We start from the raw sequence: 21,661 nt of genomic DNA, 5'->3' as shown, positions 1-21,661 counted from the left end.
AGTAAGTTTGGATTAAGCTTATACTGTAGTTCCAACTCCAGGTCCTGGTTAATCATTCATTCAACAAATCAAACAAAAAATACAGACTGTACATGAGGCAAAGTGCTTGGATTTCTAAAGCATCCTGCTTCTCTCTAGGGAAACATTTCACCGTGAATTGACTAGAGTGATGTACTGAGCATCAAAAGCCTGAGAACTGGGAACAATGAATAACTGGATTCAGCCAAGAGACAAATGTACATCTAGTCACAGAACTTGGTGTTCCTCTTGGTCTGTGTCATTAAATCTGCACCTTGTTATAAGATGGATAGACAGGTGGTGAAGGATAGAATACTAGAGCCTAGTCTTCAGTTGCTTCCAAGCCTTTATTTACAGAGCTCCACATTACACCCACATCACACCCTAGATCAGTTCTCTTATAAATGGATACGAGAGTTCACAATTGATACACCATCTAAATGCAATTAACACTAATTGATATAAATCATATGGATACAATTAACAGTCAGTGTGGCAGCTCGTGTCCAAACATTTATCTAAAGCATTATATCCAGTCAAAGTGCCCGCCACAAAATGGCTGTTTACATCAGATTTTATTTGCATTTAGATGATCTGAAGGCCACACTTGGCACTCCTAATTAAAGAAAAAAAATTTGGGGGAACAAAGCATACTCTTTTACAGCAGAACCGTCAAGGGGTCATTGGAACATAACTGCTCCCTACATCTTAACTCCCACGTTCCATCAAAACATAGGAACAAAGTAGATATGAGGCTAGTATCTGATTTAGGTCTATAACTTCTCCAGGCAAGTTAGTGAGGTATATTAGTCCACCACCATTTTTTTTAAAAAAGAACCTTAACGAGAAGGTAGTTGAGTACACAAAATGTCACAGTAAACCAATTACTACAGATTAGCAGAAGTAATAGGGTGTGAAAAGTAGCTGTCCGATAATTAACTACATAAAGACTAGGGAACCTCCACTGGTAAGATCAATACGGAAGTCACTCAATAAATTTAATCACTAATTTACAGAGTAACTTGGCAAAGTGAGTTATCTGCACTATAGATGGGAAAATGTGAAAGTGTACTGGTTTCCAAATTTTAAAAGTTACTTTCCTTCCTTCTCCAGTTAGAACCATAGAAGTTTACAACAAGGAACAAGGCCATTTGTTCCATTGCCTCTGTGCTGACTTTTTGCTAGGGCAATCCAAAACAAATCCCACTCCCCGCAATCTCCCCACGGCCCTATTATCTTCCTCTGCTTCAAGTATTTATCCAATTTTCCCTTAAAAAGATGCAAAGTTCTTTCCCTCATCGACACCCTGTGAAAAAGCATTCCATAGTCCAACAACCCGCTGTGCAAAGAAACTTCTCCTAATCGTTCTCCTCACTCTTAGTGACGATTTTAAATTGATAACTCCTTATTACTGACACCCAAACCAGAGGAAATTCACTATCAAAACCCTTCATAATTTTAAAAACCTATTAATTCTCCTCGTAGCTCTCTCTGCTCCAATGAATATAGTCCCAATACCATGAGTCTCTCCTCGAAACTATAGTTCCCTGTCCCTGGAATCATCCTGGTCAATCTACACTCTATAGTTGCTTTTAATGTCCCTTCTTTAATGGAGGTACCCAAATCTGCACACATTATTCTGTGGCCGAATCAATGCTTTACACAAATATATCATTGCTTAGTTTATCATGCACTTTATGCTGCATTGATAAAACCCAAAACATTATTGGTCTTTTAAGGGTTTGTCTACCTGCAGGCACACTTTCAGGGACTCATGTTTTTGAACCCATAGACCTCTGTTGCTCCACGTCCTTCCGCATCTTTCCATTGAAAGACTTCTAAGGGACATGGCTACATCTGGAGGATAGAATAGTCTTTGAAGACTAGAAGAACAACAGATTGTGCTTAGCACTAGATTTATTCGATCTGACACGAGCTGCAGTAGCAAAACATATGCTGCAGTAATTACTGAGGAGGGCCCGGAAGTGGAATTGCAGCCTAGACAGGGAAGAGCTACCACTCAATCCTACAGTTCGTAAATATAAAAGCAGTTTCTTGGGGGATGGGAGAAGAGAGAAAGGGTAAAAAAAAGGATTAGAATTACAAGTTATGAACATAGTCTAAAAGACATAAAATTCATCAACGCCTCCGCCCTCCCACCAAGGCATTGACTCCATTAGGGTACTGGTCCACAGGTGCTGGATGCCCTCTGTTACTTCACCCAAGTAGTTGTGATTCACAAGTGAACTGACAGCCATTCAACTAGAGTAGGCATTATGGGTGCTCCTGATCCTATCCTCAGCCCAACATGCACATAAGCACACTTCCAGCAGGAGCTGCCGGATAGCAATCTGGAATGGAAATATTGGGCGATTTTCTCTTCCCTAAACAAGGGGCACAGAAGCCAACTTTAGCACCCCTACTGACATCCTGACTGAAATACGTTACCTCACCAACAAACCAGGGGAAGGAATGGGAGGGGAAGAGGGGAAATGAAGTTCAGAGCTCCCAGATCTGTGCAGCTCAGCTACTCACTGATTTGTTCATTGGAGGATCCACAAATTTGGGCATCATTTGAGAAACCGTGACACAATATAATTACGTTCAACGTGAAAGGAAGAAAGAAAAAGTTAAAGGACAAGGGTACTAGACTGGAAAGAAAGCAAGCTACAGCAAGATTAAGCAAAGGAACCTTGCCCAGATTAAATGGAAAGAAAAATTGGAAAATAGAGCCATAGATCAGCATTGAGAAATAATTAAAACAGGAGACGGAAAGGGTCTAAATCACATATGTAAAGAAAAAAAGGGAGTGTGTTGAAGGCTGGGGGTCCCATTAGATGAATAAGGAAATTAGATCAATCTTTAGGAAGCTATGAAAAGCATTTAGCGCTTACAGACAAATAGACAAAAAGAAAGCAAAAACAAATGAAAAAAGTATAGGAAAGCTACAAAATGTGAGATCAAGCTAGGAGAAAGTACGAAAGAAAATGAGCAATAAACAATAGGGCCACAAAAAGGCTTTCTATTGGCACATTAATAGTCGATAGTCAACAGTGGGATAGAGCTGCTAAGAGATGAAGGAGGCAAGCTTGTTGAAGAGAGTGAGGGAATGTTGGAAATACTAAATAAGTACTTTACTTCAGTTTTCACTGAAAATAGGTTTAATACTGTGATTGTAGAACCAGAGGTGATTAAAGATTAATTAGGACTCCCAATCTAATATTGCTAGTATTAATAGTGCCCCACAAACTTAGACTATGCAAGACGATTCACAGACTTGGACTGGACTATATTCCAGACATTAAAACTGTCAGCACCACTGGTGATAAACTCCTCTTGTGCGTCTAAATTTGGGCGAGGGGGAAGGGAAAGCAGGCAAAAATCCCACTATATCTGTAGCTTGATGCAACTGGCAAGTTTCCAGAAAGACTTCACAAGCAACACCTTGGTTACCAAGGCCGTTCTGCTGAACTGGCGCTCCAGGATGCTGGTAAGCAGAATTGGAGCTCATATTTTTTACCAAGGGCTCAATTTTAAAAGGGCAGTGGGATGGCAGCGGGGGAGGGGAGGGCGGTGGGGTGTCAATGGGCGCGTGGCAAACTCGACTAATAAAAACTTACCTTTCCCACATGATCGCCACTTAATTAGTGGCCATTAATCTTGTTTCCGGGTTTGCCAGCCGAAAGCTGCGCAGTGGGCGGACTGCGCATCCACATGACAGGCTGTCAGCTGAAGCGTCTGGATTTAAAGCACATTGCTCCAATGGATTTTTCTGGAGCAAAGAGCCAGAAAACCCAATGGAGCAGCACAGGGGCAAGGTTGCTCCAAGATTCAGCGATGCCTCACTTCACCTGCTACTGGCCGGGGTGAGAAAGAGGAGGGAACTATTTTACCCGGCCGACAGGAGGAAGTGGCCTGCCTCTGCCAGCAAGAAGGCCTGGCTCGAGGAGGCAGAGGAGGTCACCAGCAGGAGCAACATCTCCCGCACCTGGATACAGTGCAGGAAGCGCTTCAATGACCGAACTAGGTCAACAAAAGTGAGTACACTTACTGATTCTCCTACATTCCGTGTCACACATCACCGCCCACCCCCTACTCATTTTGCACTGCCAACATTACTCTATCACATCACTCCTCACACCCACTTAAGGCTCATCCTCAACTTACCTGCACTTCCTCAGCATTTCTTCACCTCCCCATTTGTGACCCCACCACTACCACTCAACCCAATCCTCATCCAATGTGATGGCTCTGTCTCCTACTCACCCTCTGATGCACCTCTTTCACAGTCAGCCTCACCCAAACCGATGCATTCATCAGTTGGCCACTTCACCACCACTCACTCACACGTCTGTACTTTCTCCCCTTCTAAGAGAAGAGAACACAAAATGCACACAAGAGGGCGAGGACTGGGGGGGGGGGCCACAACAAATAGTGGTCCTCACAGACGCGGAGGAGGAGGCCCTGGAGATCAGCCGCACCCTCGAGTGCCTGTCCGTCAGGACACTGAGACTGCACCCCACATACGTCTGGTGACATAACTTTAATAATCATCACACACAACATGAATTGATGTTAACAATGATTGGCATGTTGAACACCTCAGTATGCGCATTGCAACATTACACATCTGTGATGATGCTTAATATTGTCTTCTGTTCTCTTACAGGCCCTTCAATGACCGCAGTGACGGCAGAGAGCGATTCCTCAGAGGACCTGCCTGTCTCTGTGGATGCACCGTCACATCTTAGCGAGCCATCCACCAGCGCAGATACTCACACCTCGGTGGGTCCTAGTCCTCAGTTATTGGGCTGGCACCTGGTGAGTCACCACACACAAGTAAGCACGAGCAGACACTGGTGGCAGGGACAGCTGCGGAGAGTCCGCGTCGGTGGATGCACTCCTCTCCAGGCTCTGCTCAGCTGGATGCAGATGCTGAACCCTGAGGGCCATTCTTTATAAGGAGAATGATCGAGGGGCAGCAGCATATTTGCGAGGTACTGCAACAGGTGCCACACGCACTCTCCACAATAGCGCAGAGGATGGAGGAGTCCAACTCCTGCATGAGTGGAATGGTGGCACAGGTACGGGAGGGAATCTCAGATAGTGTCACAGGGACGTGAGCAACTGTCTGAGATAGTATCGCAAGTAACTGTTGAAATGACTGAGATAGTGCCGCAAGTAAGTGCGGGAATGTCTGCGATGGAGAGAAGGCTAGCCTCTGTTGAGCTTCAAGCACGGCTCACAAATGGGTCCATTCAGGCCCTGACAACAGCCATTCGGAATCACGGTGAACAACATTCTGCGGCCTTAAACAGTCAGACAGAAACTTTAAAACCGGGCTTCCAAGGCATCATACATATCCCCCAAACTGCTGTCCAGCAGAATGGTAGGAGTGATGTGGGCCTGGCCCAGGAGAGGGATGATGGCGAAAGGGGACATGGAAGTGGGGATGCCACTCAAAGCGCTCCCACCTCTCACCCGTGGCCCCCCTCTCAACCAGTACCCACAATGCTGCCTCCTCTCCAGGTGGCCGAGTCTGCCCCTGCACAGGTGCAGGTGGAGCAGTCTTTGGAGGGGCCCTCAAGGGCTCCAAAACACAGACAGCATAGGCCGAAAGCATCTAAGCAGTCCGGCCATGGACATGAGCAACCTGCCACTACCTCTGCTGCAGCCACAGGGGATGCACAACGTAGAAGTGGTAGGAAGAGAAAGGCTAAGGATTTGTGATCACGAAGGGTATGCACAAGGGTGTCTGGCAAATGGTCATGTTTTTCATTTATATTTGGTTTTTGTTAAAAGTCACATTAAATGTTATCATTCTCACCACTACTGCCAGGTCTTGCCCATTTTTGACAGGCTTTTATGATAGTGCACTTTCATGAGCTTCATCGCGAACGGCGACACTTGATGCCACCCAATGGGTCACTTTACAGTGGGTGTAGGTGTAGTTGCAGGACTGTTTTGTGCGGGGGGCGGCTACTGGTGTTGGCGCTGCTCTTTCCAGGTGGTGTGAGGTCTGGACTCTTCTCACTTTATGATCTTACGAGAACCATTCACATCTGAGTGATTCCCTCGCCTCACGAGCAGCCAGGTGAGCCGTTGCTCTTCCCGTGGGTTTGTCCTCCTCCTCCTCTTCCTGCTCCTCCTCAATGTGGATTGCAGATGAGGGGACGGGGCCTCCTCAACCGGTAACCCTCTCTGTTGCACCATGTTGTGCAGGACACAACACACTACTATAATGCGACCCACTCTCGCTGGTGCTTATTGAAGCGCTCCCCCAGAACGAACCAGCATCGAAATTGTATCTTCAACAGCCCTTTCACATGTTCAATTATAGACCTGGTGGCAACGTGGCTGTCGCTGTATCGACACTGATGGGGTTCCTCAGAGGTGTCATGAGCCACGTGTGCAAGGGGGTATCCCTTGTTCCCGAGGAGCCAGCCCTTATGGGTGTTCGGTGCAAGGAAGAGGCCCGGGATGTTGGATTCCCAGAGGATGAAGGAATCGTGGCAGCTGCCAGGGAATCTGGCGCACACGTGAGAAAATCTTTTGCGGTGGTCACAAATGAGCTGAGCGTTGATGGAGTGATACCCCTTTCTGTTGAGGAACAGTCCTGGCTCGTGTGGAGGTGCTCAGATTGCTATATGGGTGCAATGAATTGCACCCTGCACATATGGGAAGCCAGCCACAGCGTGGAATCCCACTGCCCTCTCCGTCTGGGTGAGGTCGCCCATGGGGAAGTTGACATAGTGCGAAGCCCTGCGAAACAAGACGTCGGTGACCTGCCTTATGCACTTGTGTGCAGACGACTAAGAGACCCCGGCGATGTCACCGGTGGCACCCTGGAATGATCCGGAGACGAGGAAGTTGAGGGCAGTGATCACTTTAACCGCGACGGGTAATGAGATGCCGCCAGGCCCAGCTCGGCATGAAGGAGGCTGCAGATGTCTGCGACTACCTGGCAACTCACTCTCAGCCTCCGTATGCACTGCTCCTCAGAGAGGTCCAGGAAGCTGAGCCTCAGTCTGTCGACCCTCTAATGAGGGTAGTGCCTCCTGCGATGTCGCTCCCTCTGTTGTTGCCCTCCGTGCTCTTGTGCAGGTGCCTGTGGCGCAGCACTGTGTTGTGGAGCTCCAAGTGGTGGAAGTGCACGCTGTGCCTGGCGAGGCTGGTGATGTTGCTCGTCCTCGGATGTACTGGTGAATGCAGCCATCGCGACCCACATCCTGATGGTGTCAGTTTGAGGGGGTCCGAAAAGTTGGTGAATATGTGTAAACAAAACAATTCTGAGTGGAAACCAAGAATTTTCAGTCTAAACACAAAGATCTCCCAGCCAAAAGTTTGTCTGAGAGAACTGAGTGTCCTGCTGCAATAATTCACCTTTTATCCCCATCTGTCAAACAGGGATATAAATGTCCAAATGGCTGCCGGCTGAAACACGGCTCCTTCACTATGGTGTGTTTCACACAGCACGGGAAACACGCTGAGGCAGCTTTGAAATCACTTGCCTTCATGTAGATTGCGTTTATTCATTTTAAACTACTTCAACTAGTTCAATTGCTGCTTTAAATATCGTCCCGCCGGCTTTAATTGCACCAGGACTTTGCTTTTAAAATTGAGCCTCATAGACACGAACAGACAGCGGAGCAAGGCCAGTAGAAAGCGGCAATGAACTTTTAGTCTGTTTGCAAAGTCTTGTTCACATGCTAAAAAGTTGTTGCTAAAAAGGAAATCAGCCACCTCCAGACGAATTAGGAATATAGGAACAGGAGTAGGCCATTCAGCCCCTTGAGCCTGATCCGCCATTCAATTAGATCGTGGCTGATCTGTACCTCAACTCCATTTACCCACTTTAGTTCCATATCCCTTCATACCCTTACCTAACAAAAATCCATCAATCCCAGTCTTGAAACCTCCAATTGACCCAGCATCCATGGACTTTTGGGGCAGAGAATTCCAGATTTCTACTACCCTGTGTGTGAAAAAGTGCTCACTGGTTTCCCTCCTAAACGGCCTGGCTCTAACTTTAAGATTATGCCCTCTTGTTCTGGACTCCCCCACCAGAGGAAATAGTTTCTCTGTATCTACCCTATCGAATCCCTTTTATTATTTTAAAGGCCTTGATCAAATCAGCCTCAATCTTCTAAACTCAAGGGAATCTAAGCCATTCCTGCAACCTGTCCTCATAAATTAACTCTCAAAGACTCAGCATCATTCTGTCTAAGCCTCGGTATCATTCTGCTGATATTTGTTACTTGTTAAGGCCTTGTTAAAAGATCAGGCATGATAAACTCTTGCAGAATTGTGAGGGAGGTGAAGAACAAAAACTAAATAAACTGAACCTCAGGTCAAACCTTAGTTCTATTACACAAAGGGACAGAAAAATGCTTTAAGTATCAGCACAGTTTGTACTTTAGATGCTTTTTAAACTAATAATATAGCAACACTCGTTAATTTGAATGCCAAATATTGTGCAACCAAAAACCATAGCATTAAAGCACACAATTTAGTATGCACTCAATACATTGTAAAGGTTCAATTATAGGCTGGTTGAAGGAAATGATTAAATGAAAATCAATCACATCAAAGAGTCACGCTAATGATAAAATGCAAGTGGCTGATTTCAAAACCATTATTTACGTGCAACACATTTCAAACAGCAAATGTTTTAGAAAGTGTTGCAGCAACACTTCTGCAGCATTGATAAATTTATATAATTATGCTTATAGAAAGAAAAACTTTCATTTATATAGCACCTTTCACAACCTCAGGACTTTCCAAAGTGCTTTACAGCCAATTAAGTATTTTTGAAGTGTAGTCGCCGTTATAATGTAGGAAACGTGGCAGCTAAATTGCACACAGCGAGATCCCACAAACAGCAATGTGATAACGACCAGATAATCTGTTTTCGTGGTGGTGGTTGAGGGATAAATATTGGTCAGGACACCTGGGAGAACTCCCCAGCTCCTCTTCAAAATAAAGCCACGGGATCTTTTACGTCTCATCCGAAAGATGGCACCTCCGACAGTGCAGCAGTCCCTAAATACTGCATGGAGTGTAGGCCTAGATTTTGTGCTCAAGTCTCTGGAGTGGGATTTGAACCCAAAATCTTCTGTCTCAGAAGTGAGAGTGCTACCACTGAGCCACAGCCGACACCATGCAATCTTAAGACATCTGGGAGCGTTCTCCGTACCCCACCCCCCTCCCTCCAACCCAAAAAAATACACATCAGCTTTGAAATCACTCAACACCACAGATCCAGATAAAAAGAAAAATGAAAGGAGTCGCTTTCTCCCAAACTCACAACAGGTCTCCAGTGACCCTGCGGAGCCAGTGGCCCCAAACCAAGACATTACCTCAAAGCTCAGGAGTCTCCTTGGTAAGGTCAGAGTAAAACGTCAAATGCCTGGAGTTCAATTGGTCTGCAAATAACTCACATTTTCAAATATTTATGGGGCCGCAGAGAAAGGGGAAGTAAGTTATGAAATTCTGTTACCTCTAAATCACTACGCAAGCAGGCACACACTCCCTGTCCCCACGTAATCTCTTACAGCTGCCACCATGAAGCATAAAATCAGCCCCCAGTGGAAAAGAGTTTACTTTCAGACTGCACTGTATAGCAGAGACCCCTTCCCTCCTAAAGTTGGATCCACATTTCCCACAAGAGGGGAGAACACAAGATTTACCAACAGGCACCTGGCACAGCCCACCATTACTGACATGGATACAGTAGTAAGTATAGTGGTTATGTTACTGGACTAGTAATCCAGAGTAGTAAGTTCAAATCCAACCATAGCAGTTTCAAACTTTAAATTCTCAGAATTTTAATTCAGTTTTAAAAATCTGGAATTAAAAAGTTGGCACCAGTAAAAGTGACCATGAAGCTGTCAGATTGTTGTAAAAACCAAACTGGTTCACTAATGTCCTTTAGGGAAGGAAACCTGCTGACCTCACCCAGGCTGGCCCATATGTGACTCCAGTCCCACACCAACGTGGTTGACTTTTAACTGCTCTCTGAAGTGGCCTGACAAGCCACTCAGTTTAGACATGAGCAACAAATGCTGGCTTTGCCAGCGATGCCCACATCCCGAGAATGAATTTTTAAAAAAAACATGCAGTGGTCTACACTGGTTATCCACATGCTCTAGCAGTTTCTCTCCCCAAGGACAGAAAGTAGTTTTGCCAAAACCATTTGGCTCATTTGTAAGCTCACAAGTAGGATATTCCTTTCACAAACCAATCTGATCTTTTAAGACCTCGGTTTACTATTATCACCATTATCAGGATCTGCAGAATGACCGAAAGAAGGGGATTGGGGCAAGTGTTTCAAATAGACATCCAAAGGGCTTACTCAAATCACAATGTAGGCTCTGGTACAATCACCCAGATTGCAGAGTTTTCTCTAGCATTTACTTATATAATTCCACTACCATCAGACTAAACTACTGACAGGGAAAGGGCAAAAGTCAGGCAACACCTCTTCCTAGAAGACAAAAGAAATGTTTCTTCAGTACTGGGCTCCACTCTTGATTATAGAATGCAAGCTTCAGAGATCCCAGTGCAGATCGCTGCAAAACAAAACATCTCACAACCTAAATTCAAGAATTAATGGGAGAAGACTCTAGATGACAAAAATCAACCTGACATTAGAAGGATCTGGTGTGGCTGCTCCTACTTTACAGATCAAAGCGTTTAAATGTGGGTTGCTTTTTGGAAATAATCAACTAATCTGGCCTCACTTTTGTACCATACGAACATATGAATTAAGAGCAGGAGTAGGCTATTTGGCCTCTCGAGCCTGACGCTGCCATTTGATAAGATCATGGCTGATCTGACAGGGAATTAAGGGTTACGGGGAGCGGGCAGGAAATTGGACATGAATTTAGATTTGAGGTTAGGATCAGATCAGCCATGATCTTATTGAATGGCGGAGCAGGCTCGAGGGGCCGATTGGCCTACTCCTGCTCCTATTTCTTATGTTCTTATGTTCTCAAACCTACTTTTCCGTTGACCAACAATAACCTTTGACTCCCTTGTTAATCAGGAATCTATCTAATTCAGCCTTAAAAATATTCCATGACCCTGCCTCCATCGCTCTCTGGGGAAGGGAGTTCCACAGACACACGACCCTCTGAGAGAAAAAATTTCTCCTAATTTCCGTCTTAAATGGGAGACCCCTTATTTTTAAACTGTGGCCCCTAGTTCTAGTTTCTCCCACAAGGGGAAACATCCTCTCAGCATCTACCTCTTCAAGTCCCCTCAGGATCTTATATGTTTCGATTAGATCACCTCTCATTCTTCTAAACTCCAATGTATACAGGCCCAACTTGTCCAACCTTTCCTCATAAGATAACCCTCTCATCCCAGGAATCGGTCGAATGAACCTTCGCTGAACCGCCTCCAAAGCAATTATGTCCTTTCTTAAATAAGGAGACCAAAACTGCACACAGTATTCTAGATGTGGTCTCACCAATGCCCTGTACAACTGTAGCAAAACATCTCTACTTTTATATTCCATTCCCCTTGCAATAAATGACAACATTCCATTTGCCTTCCTAATCACTTGCTGTACCTGCATACTAACTTTTTGTGATTCATGTACTAGGACACCCAGATCCCTCTGTACCTCAGAGTTCTGCAATCTTTCTCTATTTAAATAATATACTGCTTTTCTATTTCTCCTGCTAAAGTGCACAAGTTCACATTTGCCCACATTATACTCCATCTGCCAATTTTTTGCCCACTCACTTAACCTATCAATATCCCTTTGCAGACTCCTTATGTCCTCCTCACAACTTACTTTCCTACCTACCTTTGTGTCATCAGCAAATTTAGCAACCATACATCTTGCACTGAATACCATCCAGCAATTTTTAACATCTGCATTCTCCCTTCAGTGAAAAAAAAATACAAGCCAGGTCAAGAGCTCTAGCTCATTCCCAACGCCTAAAAGCACTTCTAAGACAAATCATTAAACACTTCACCAAGTCCCATGCCACTGATACCCGACTCCTCGACTCTGACTTTACTAATGCAGGAGGAATTCCAGCTCCAGTAGGTAAACAGTTTCTGTTACACATCATTGTCTCTCGGGACAAGGTCGGGAGAGGGGAGGAGGGGGAGTGGGGGGAGGTGGGAACGCATAAGCATAAGGCCCATTTTCTAGCCATTAAATAGCACAAAAAAGCTTTCAACAAAATACATCCATTTTCTGCCATTTTAACACTTAGGTTTCTAGACAACTGAAAGGCAAATCAGACACAAAAAAAATGCGAGATTCAAATCTGCTTAGATGCAATTTTTAAGTCAGTTTTTAAGTTAATGTCCAATACATTAACCACATGTGGCTAATTGGGAATCCAGATGTGGCTAATTGCATTTCTGATTATTAAATAAAAAGTGAGTAATCGACACTGTCGCTGGGCATGTGATCTCAATACTCATATTCGCATGGCGTTTGCATGTGAACTTTAACCTTTTTGTGCGTCTGTCCGTAAAATGGTAAGAAGAAAAGCAGTGTGTGCAAGTGTTTTTTGATCGCTGAGTGCTTTATGTCCTTGGATACTGAACAGTGGTGGATGTTTGTTAAGTAAATATACACACGTGAAGTCCATTTACCTGTATTGTGGCAGCGAACGTGAAGTGTTTTCTAACAAAATTAATGTACGTGGCTAAAATGTCACCGTAGCAACACCTGTGGCTAGTCAACGATTTCTATTGGACAACACTGGGTTAAGTGAAAGTGTCATCCAATACGGTACAGTTCTTTAGTTTGAGGTGAGTTTATTGTTTAAGTCCATAAGTTATTGAGGAGTCAATGTTTTCTTAAAGCTGGAACTTAATATTTCCAGTTACTCTGCGTAATTCTTTTCCACCACCACTATGGGTGCTTCAAATGTATACTTCTAATCTACAGAGGGACTTTCATTTGGGTAATTGTAATTCATTTGGGAAAAGAGTTCAACAAAGATTATCACACACTGCTAGTGGCAGACACTTCTCGCCTGCAGCTCACCACTGGCCCAAAGGTTAGGAGTCCTGTTTAAAATCTAGAGACAGAAACTCAATCTCAAACCAGCCATAACAAGCATTGTGGTGGAGCTTCCCACAAGCATTGTGGTGGAGCTTCCCGCAAGCAGAACAAAAATTGGACAACTCCACTAATCCACTGCATAAATATCAACTGCGGAACCCAGATTGTAACAGAAGGAAGGGCAAACAGCCAGAACGAGCTGCATTGTGAAACAACACCTCATTCTTAGCTGTTTCCCACTGCACCAAGTATGGGTTTGAGGGTAGATGGGGAGGAAATGATCCGCTTATAAGTTCTACCAACCTGAAGTATTTACTGTTGGGATTTCATTGAGCTTGTATAGTACACAAGTTACTAAATGGGATGAGCCAGAGTGCAAAGTACATAAGTTGAAGCCATTTTTCAGTTGCTCGCTATCATTTCAATCTGTGTCTCCGTTTAAGATTTCCAACAGCCATGGGCTGCATCTTTTCAAAACTCAGGATTAAATAGCACTTTTGCAAATGCCAAAATATTAGAATCTGAAATGTGCACTGCCATTTATTTAAAAAATAAAATCACTCCTTAATAAACTTACAACTGCCTTTTGAATCCAACTTCTTTAGAGAGCCAATGAACATTAGAAGCAGAGGAGGCTTGTCAATTGGAAACCTTTTACAGCTCTTTTTCTGAAGTGTTCAGCTCACTCTAACCCTTCTAAATAGCAATTTGATTTTTCCAGCAAGGATCAATAATTCTCCAGGGAGAGTTGGTTTTATTTTTCTTTAAAGCAAACCCCCACCATGCCAGTGATGTCAATGTCAACCTTTCAACCTTAAATCTGGCTCCATGATTGAAAGCACTTTGGTTCCAAGACAGATGTAAACAAAAGACTCGAAACAAGAATTACAGGCCGGCTGTTTGAAAGTACCAGCACTGAAGGGAACAGAATTTTAAAGGGGCCACGGTCAGCTGGAAAATCTCTTACAAGGCAGCTTGCCAGTTTGTAAACACAGAGGCATGTATTATGACAATAGGATGAATCGCTAGTCTGCCCCAGACATTTACAATAATACACTGCAGACGTTTGTGACATTCTGACATTTCCACATTAGAATTTAAGTCAAGCCTCATGCCGACCATCCCAAGGGCTTGGCTGGACCCAGAAAACTCCCAATACGTCAGCAACATTTTTTCACCCAAAACCTCTCATTTTATATTGCAGCGAAGGATAACACGTTGCGGAGGGGACTACGGCCCATTATTAAGGAGAGTTGTCAAATTAGTTGAGATTGCACAGCCTTTTGAGGCTACATAAATCAAGACAAAGATCATCCGACACAAAGGTTTAAAGTATCCATAGGCCCCAAAATTGTTAACTGCCTTGTGGCTTGATTTTATGTGAAATTGCCAGTCTTAGCACAGACATCCTTTTCGCTAAGTCAATCAGTCTGGACGGCCCACCAGGACCATCTACTGTCACCTGGCTTTTCTTCCCTTGGTGGAATGAGATGGCTTGCAATTCTAGAAAGCCTGCAACAGGCGCATTAGCTAGATTTCTACAGAAATGCGGAACACAGCGACAGCAAGTGGACAGAAGGACTATAGCTGTTATTACAGCCAAATCGCCCATCTGAACCCAGAACCAAAACCACCAGAAATGATAAGTGAAGGACATATGGCCATTCCGTGGCTGTCACAAAGGAAACAGGAGCATTTCACATGTGACGGCTGGGCCCTGACTGGATGTTACAGCATCTTCACACATCAAACGCTTGACCGGCAATTTGGTTTGAGCTGTATACATGAACTCATGCAATATCTACTTTTATGCAAATTGGGGAAAAGAAAACTGGAGAGGCAAACGGAACCAAAAACCCAGACTAACTCACTGTAACGCACTGTGGGAGTACCTTCACCACATGGACTGCAGCGGTTCAAGAAGGTGGCTCACCACCACTTTCTCAAGGGCAATTGGGGATGGGCAATAAATGTTGGCCTTGCCAGCTATGCCCACATCCCATGAATGGCTAAAAAAAAACTCTGAGCAGCACACAATAATCTTGCCACATTTGACTTTAGAGAACAGTGTCTATCCCAGACCTCCAAGGGTTAACTTTTGAACTGCTGTAGGTAGTACTGAATTGGCCTTCCTGAATGGAGGATCTTCAGCAAAGCAGGTTTAGTTACAGCCAGCAGAGTGATTCGAGAAGTAAAGATCCAATGCAATGAACCAGAGTGGAAGGATTTTGACGCAATCGCAATTCCACCATACCCCGAGTTATCGATCTCAACTATCCAGTCATGGGAAGAGGCTCAGCAATCCCTACAGTGCTTCAGCCTCTTTCTACCCACTGCCCAATGGGGCAAGGAATCCCTCCAGCCTATTCAGGGATATCTCCAAGCAGTCAGAGAGCAGCACAATCAGATGGTCGGAAGCTAGTTACTAACTCACACCCCCTTTGATGGGAACAGCATGAAGCAAAGTTGTAGGACGATGAGAAACATTTGTCAGTTATACCCCAATTTAAAAATTTTGGGGGTGCGAGCCAGGATTAATTCAATTACCAACAGCTCGAGTTGCAGATGGGAGCCTTTAAAGGACATTCAACAGCCTCAGAGAGAGAGACAGAGGCTCAATTGCTAAACCATTGTAGCTGGCCTGTTGAGGTGGGAAAAAGTCAGAAGACTACCTCCCAACTTCAAGGCAGTTGGAAATATTTGCCCATCATGTACAACTGGCTTAGCAATATGTACAGTTAGCCTTAGGTTTTCAAACTGGAGAAGTTTTAAAACCTACAATTTTCTGGTCCTAGATGCCTGGAAGACAATCATTACTGGCCTACAAAAGAATTCTCCTTTGTTTTTCTTTCCACATCCTTGCTTCTCATGGCCCTAGAGGGCAAAAGGTCATATAGAGTTTACATAATGTACCCGCCCTTGAATCCCCCCCCCCAAAAAAAAATGGATTGAAAAGACAAGGACAGTACAAATGGAAATGGTTTTCAAATAAATTCCAACGTGCAAGGGTAAATGTAACCGAGACAGACCCCACCAAACTGAATAGAATGACACCTGTTTTGGACACCATAAATAATTCTGATAACAGGCCAATTGGTGCTATCTACAGGGAGGGAATGGATACTTAGCAGGGTTCCCAAGCAACACAGCTTTTTTCCTTAAATGAACCTAGTTCTCAGCAGTGCCCCAGGTGCTGGATAACATAGAAAGCAACGAAGCATTATTTTGAAGTACATATGTCATCCATTACAAAGACGTTCCAGCTTTGCCAGTGGCCAACAAAGTCAGAAATGTCATCTTCATTCCTCTTTAAAACCTGGCCATCGTCACAGAATTATGAGTCGGGGCTCAGCTTAGCGCTCCAAGTAGACAAAGTACACCCTACTGATCACAGCGCATGGAATGTAAAAAAAACTTTGGAATATCACCAAAACGGATGGTGCTATACTCTGCAACACCTCAACCTGGAGCAGAGGACCTACATTTAATATCCAAGAGGCAAACATCCTGCGCACAGATTTTTTGCTTGTGGCTATTTGAGTGAAAGGTTCAGATTTACACATCCAAATTGGGGGAGGGGGGGGTGAGGGGAAGAAGAATGGAGGACAGCTTCACTTTGCTGGTTGGCATGCATTTTGATGCAAGGAGCTTTAAGCCTGCACATGATCCAGTTGGTTCTGCTTCGATCTAGTTCAAACTTGTATTTTCTTCCTGCAGTTGCTGGACTGCTTTGCACATCGTCCATCAAACCTAATATCGCTAGCAGGTTAAATTTGCTGTTTTTTTTTAAAAACTTGAAAAACGAAAGAACTAAAGGTTTTTTCTAATGAGAATTTGCAAGATATTGTAAGAATATGCCAACTGGGCAGCAAATACCAATGGATTCAATATTCAAATTTCATTTGGGGATTTTCAGATGTTAGAAATTTGGTAAATTTAAAAGAAAGTCTGTGAATTTTCAATAGCTATTTATGAAGTTAGCTCTTTTTAACAGTATGCCCCCAATATTAACAGTGCATCTGTCAGGAAGTCAAGATTCCCCACAGGGTGCAAGAAAACAAGGTATTAAACCCCGCCACCCTCGAACACCTCCAAATGGCCCAAATCCCATTATCACAGGGAGCAATTCTGTGTCCAGCCGTTCCGTTAATGTTGGAAAGAAAATGGACATCGACGATTTAAAATTTACCTCAGTATTTAGTTAATCACAGACTCCTCAATTCAGTCTGACACAAAGTTGCAGTTCTTTTAGAACAGGCTGTTCACAATTACTCACTAAATTAAGCATGGCACCCACAGGTTTCATTATCATCTACCTTCCTTTACTGAGAGGAGTCCACAACTTTACAGCTTGCACTTTTAAAAAATGTAGCTTTTCCAGATACAAAGGTGGATTTTTCTGTATTAATGCACAGCCGAAACACGTTCAATCACATCACAGTGGAAAACTCACAAAGGAAGACAATTATCTCCTACATTACAACAGTGACTACACTTCAAAAGTACTTCATTGGCTGGAAAGCGCCTTGGGACATCCTGAGGTCATGAAAGGCGATATAGAAATGCAAGTCTTTCGTTCTATTACATGCACAAGCCTCAATTCCATCTGAATAAAGCTTTGCAAAAAGCCTGATTTATTTTAAACAGTGTATTCTCAAACTCGACTTTTTAAAAAAAGCAGCTGTATCTTTCAGCTCCCCATGATAAATGAACTTCCCTTCTGATCTCCAACGGCTCATATGGCAAGCCCAGGAAGGGCTCACTTCAGGTCCCTGGTCTGTGCAGTGGTCTCAGTCAGTGCAGCATTGGGGCAGAACTGGTCTGTGCATTCTTGGGGTAGAGGGCCCCCATTCCTGATCACTATCCAGTGACTGTGCTGAAAAGTGCAAGTGTGGGCAGGGCTGGGTTCCGCTGTTATAATCTGTGATCTCACAAGATGAGCTACTGGCAGCAGTGGAGCCTTACCTCAGCAGGAGATACTAATTTCTGGGGGATGGGGGTAAGAGAGGAGACGAAAAACAAAATTTGACTTTTCTTCAGCTTACTACATTTCGAAGTGATTCACGTACATTTGATTTTTTATTTGTAAAATGCAGCCATAGTTTCTACATAGGCAAATGCAGCAGCCAATTTGCACACAAGGTGCTAAAAACAGTAATGCAATGAGTGGCCAGTTAATCTGTTGATAGTATTCATTGAGGGATGAATGTTGACTAGGCTTTTCTTCAAGTAGTGCCGTGGGATGGTGAAGATGGTGCTAGTCAGTGGTTGAGCTGGAAAAAAACTCTCTCACTCCTCAAATTCTAAGCCAGCAGCTCTTCACATCCAGTGGAGTGAAACCCTCAACTGAGTTCATGTTTTTGGCAAATTTGGATTCAATTGCTCGGTATAAAAGCAGCATCTGAAGTGCATTCCAATCCAATCCCCAAATTCCTTTCCAGTTCCAGTGATTACAGAGGTCCAACATTAAGACCCAGCCCATTTCTTCTCGCTCTCCATGTCCTGACCATGCTCTCGTTGAATGTGGTTTATCTCCCCCCCCCCACTCTATTTATGCCCCTCCCCTGATTATCTCCCCTCTCCATCTCCACTCTCTTCATCTCCCCTCTCTTTTCTATCTCCCTCCTCCTCTCCATTTGTTTCCCATCCATCCCTCCCCTGCCCTCTCCTCCATTTATCTCCCTCTATCTAGACATTGGTTTGAATGATTTATTGGAGACCGCAGTACCATAACCCCAGTGTGAGATCCTGGGAGTGAACCGCTCTCCCGACCTCGGACTTTAACACAATCCCCCCGGGATTGAACCTCAGCAAAGTTTCTGCCCGGAGTTTGAGGTCCTCGGGCCGGGACACTAACTGCACCTCCGGACTTCCACAACTCAATGAAGCGATTACTTGGAAAATGCAGCGACCCCGAGTAAACAGACAGCAACTGGATCGAATGCCCGATGGGGAGGGTCTTTGGGGGGCGAGGGGGAGAGGAGCGGCATCGGGTCCCGCTGAACTGACCAGGCGGAGACCGATCGGAACCCCCTCCCCGCCCGAACCGGACCCACAGCCACACCGGACCCCAACATCTCCCATCAGGTGCCCCCCAGACCCTCCCATCTGGTGTCCCCCCCAGACCCTCCCATCTAATGTCACCCCCCCAGACCCTCCCAACTAATGTCCCCCCCAGACCCTCCCATCTGGTGTCCCCCCCAGACCCTCCCATCTAATGTCACCCCCCCCCCCCCAGACCCTCCCAACTAATGTCCCCCCCCAGACCCTCCCATCTAATGTCACCCCCCCCCAGACCCTCCCAACTAATGTCCCCCCCAGACCCTCCCATCTGGTGTCCCCCCCAGACCCTCCCATCTGGTGTCCCCCCCACACCCTCCCAACTAATGTCCCCCAGACCCTCCCATCAAATGTCCCCCCCCCAGACCCTCCCATCTGGTGTCCCCCCCCCCCCCCAGACCGACCCATCTAATGTCCCCCCAGACCCTCCCATTTAATCTACCCCACAGACCCTCCCATTTAATGCCCCCCCCAGACCCTCCCATTTAATGTCCTCCCCAGACCCTCCCGTCTAATGTCCCCCAGACCGTCCCATCTAATGTCCCCCCCTAGAACCTCCCATCTAATGTCCCCCCCCAGGCCCTCCCATCTAATGTCCCCCCCCAGGCCCTCCCATCTAATGTCCCCCCTGGCCCTCCCATCTAACGTCATCCCCAGACCCTCCCATCTAATGTCCCCCCAGACCCTCCCATACCCTCCCATCTAACGTCATCCCCAGACCCTCCCATCTAATGTCCTCCCCAGACCCTCCCATCTAATGTCACTCCCTAGACCCTCCCATCTAATGTCACCCCCTAGACCCTCCCACCTAATGTCTCCCCCCAGATCCTCCCATCTAATGTACCCCCCAGACCCTCCCATCTAATGTCCCCCTGGCCCTCCCATCCAGTTTCCCAACAGCCTCCCTTCCAGTATCCCCCGCCTCCACTCACAAATGTACCACCAGCAGTTTCATCCAATGACCCCCAATACCTATCCCTCCAGCACTCTCTCCGCCCCCCCCCCCCAAGTCTCCACTCACCCATACACCATCCGCACCACCTACATCACTCCACCCCAACATACCGTCCTCACCCCAGCTCCCACCACCATCACTTCACCAACTTCTTGTAGCATCAGGCAGCTAACTCTCTGAAGAGACTCTGGAGACCGATCAAACTCTCCCGCAAAGACCAAAACTAACCCTACACAAGTCACTTTTCCTACATTTGTCCACTTGCTAAATGCAGCGATCGCCAGATCTCCACCCCGGCTGGGAAGGCTGCTCTTTGGAAGGCTGGGAGAGATGTATTCCCACCAGCGACCCCCTCTCTGGGAGTCCTGCCCCTCCGTTCCCCAGTTTTCCTGGGGCAGGTTCCCATTCAAATTTCCAATCCCAGGTATATTCCCAATCCCAGGTATATTCCTAATCCCAATTTCCAACAGCCGGGATCACTCCTCTAAATAAAACCTGGGGGCTTTTGAAGAGTTCAGAACTCCCTAATCCTCTGAGCCCCACACAATGTAATCTTTCCCCTCTCATGGATCAGATTCAACATTTGGTCTAAAACCTGAAGATCCAGCAGGAACTCGCATTCCTTTCAAATCTTAAGCCATCCACCCGATCGCTGACTTACTTGTAGGGTTTCTGGTGTATTGCCTCAGCTCAGGGTCTCAGCAGTCTCTCTCTCTCTCTCTCTGCCTCCTCTTCAGTCTCTCTCCAAATCTTTTGAAACTAGTTGGAGCTGGAAAAAAACATTTAAATTACCCCGACAGCGACGTCACGCTCACGTGACAGAAACTTACCTTTCAAAATAACGGATTCAAAAGTGTTAACTTTAGCAAAGGCTTTGAGAGTTGCTAAACGCTGGGTGCAACCTTTCATTAAACTCAAGATAAGAGATGTTGCATTCATTTGATATTCTGACCATTGCATCGATCGTTATTGCGTCTGACCTGACCCCGTTTCCCTTTTTTTTCTTGTTCCAAGGTCTGAAAAAAAACAGAAGGTTGAGATACTGTGCTTTTAAGAGCAATGTACTTCATGCAGTCTTCACGAGTGGGGGGGCGGGGGGGGGGGGACCTTCAAAGGCATACATGGTCAGTGATAGCATTTTAAACACCTTGGTCACGCAGCAGATTGGTGCACTGATAATGAGGTGCCCTGCAATAAAAGGGCATGCACTGGTGGGTGGTGATTCAGTGCTAGCATGCTCGCCTCTGAGCCTGACCATCGTATGTTCAAACCCCACTCCAGAGACTTGAGCACATAATCCAGACTGACACTTCAATGCAGTACTGAGGGAGTGCTGCACTGTCAGAGGTGCCATCTTCCAGATGAGATGTTAAACCAAGGCCCCAGTCTGCTCTCTCAGGTGGATGTAAAAGATCCCACAGCACTACTTCGAAGAAGAGCAGGGGAGTTCTCTCCATTTAGAAATCTAAAGAGAAAAGTCAAGGCAATAAAGCAGTGTAGCGATTAGGATCAAGATAAGCAGAGTGTGACAGGAAGGGACAGAGAGGTAATAGTGCATCAGCGAATAAGGTCAAATCAGGGAATAATGATAA

The 21,661-nt window shown here is 45.4% G+C and overlaps 1 protein-coding gene across 2 annotated transcripts in view; it reads right to left on the bottom strand.

Annotated features, from left to right (window-relative positions):
- Positions 1-20,833, bottom strand: part of mdka (midkine a) — a 64,963-nt gene extending 44,130 nt beyond the window's left edge. Inside the window, exon 1 of one of the 2 annotated variants that reach the window (XM_067993464.1) lies at positions 20,731-20,833. The gene's annotated coding sequence lies outside the window, so the exon portion shown is untranslated. Of the gene's footprint in view, positions 1-12,639; positions 12,699-20,730 lie in introns of those variants that run through there. The other variant, XM_067993465.1, reaches the window with a different exon arrangement.
- Positions 20,834-21,661: the final 828 nt, after the last annotated feature.

Source organism: Heptranchias perlo, chromosome 12 (genome assembly GCF_035084215.1).
Source record: "Heptranchias perlo isolate sHepPer1 chromosome 12, sHepPer1.hap1, whole genome shotgun sequence".
Classification (NCBI taxonomy): domain Eukaryota; kingdom Metazoa; phylum Chordata; class Chondrichthyes; order Hexanchiformes; family Hexanchidae; genus Heptranchias; species Heptranchias perlo.
Note: the sequence above shows the minus strand (reverse complement) of the source record. Positions and strands in the feature narration are given on the sequence as shown.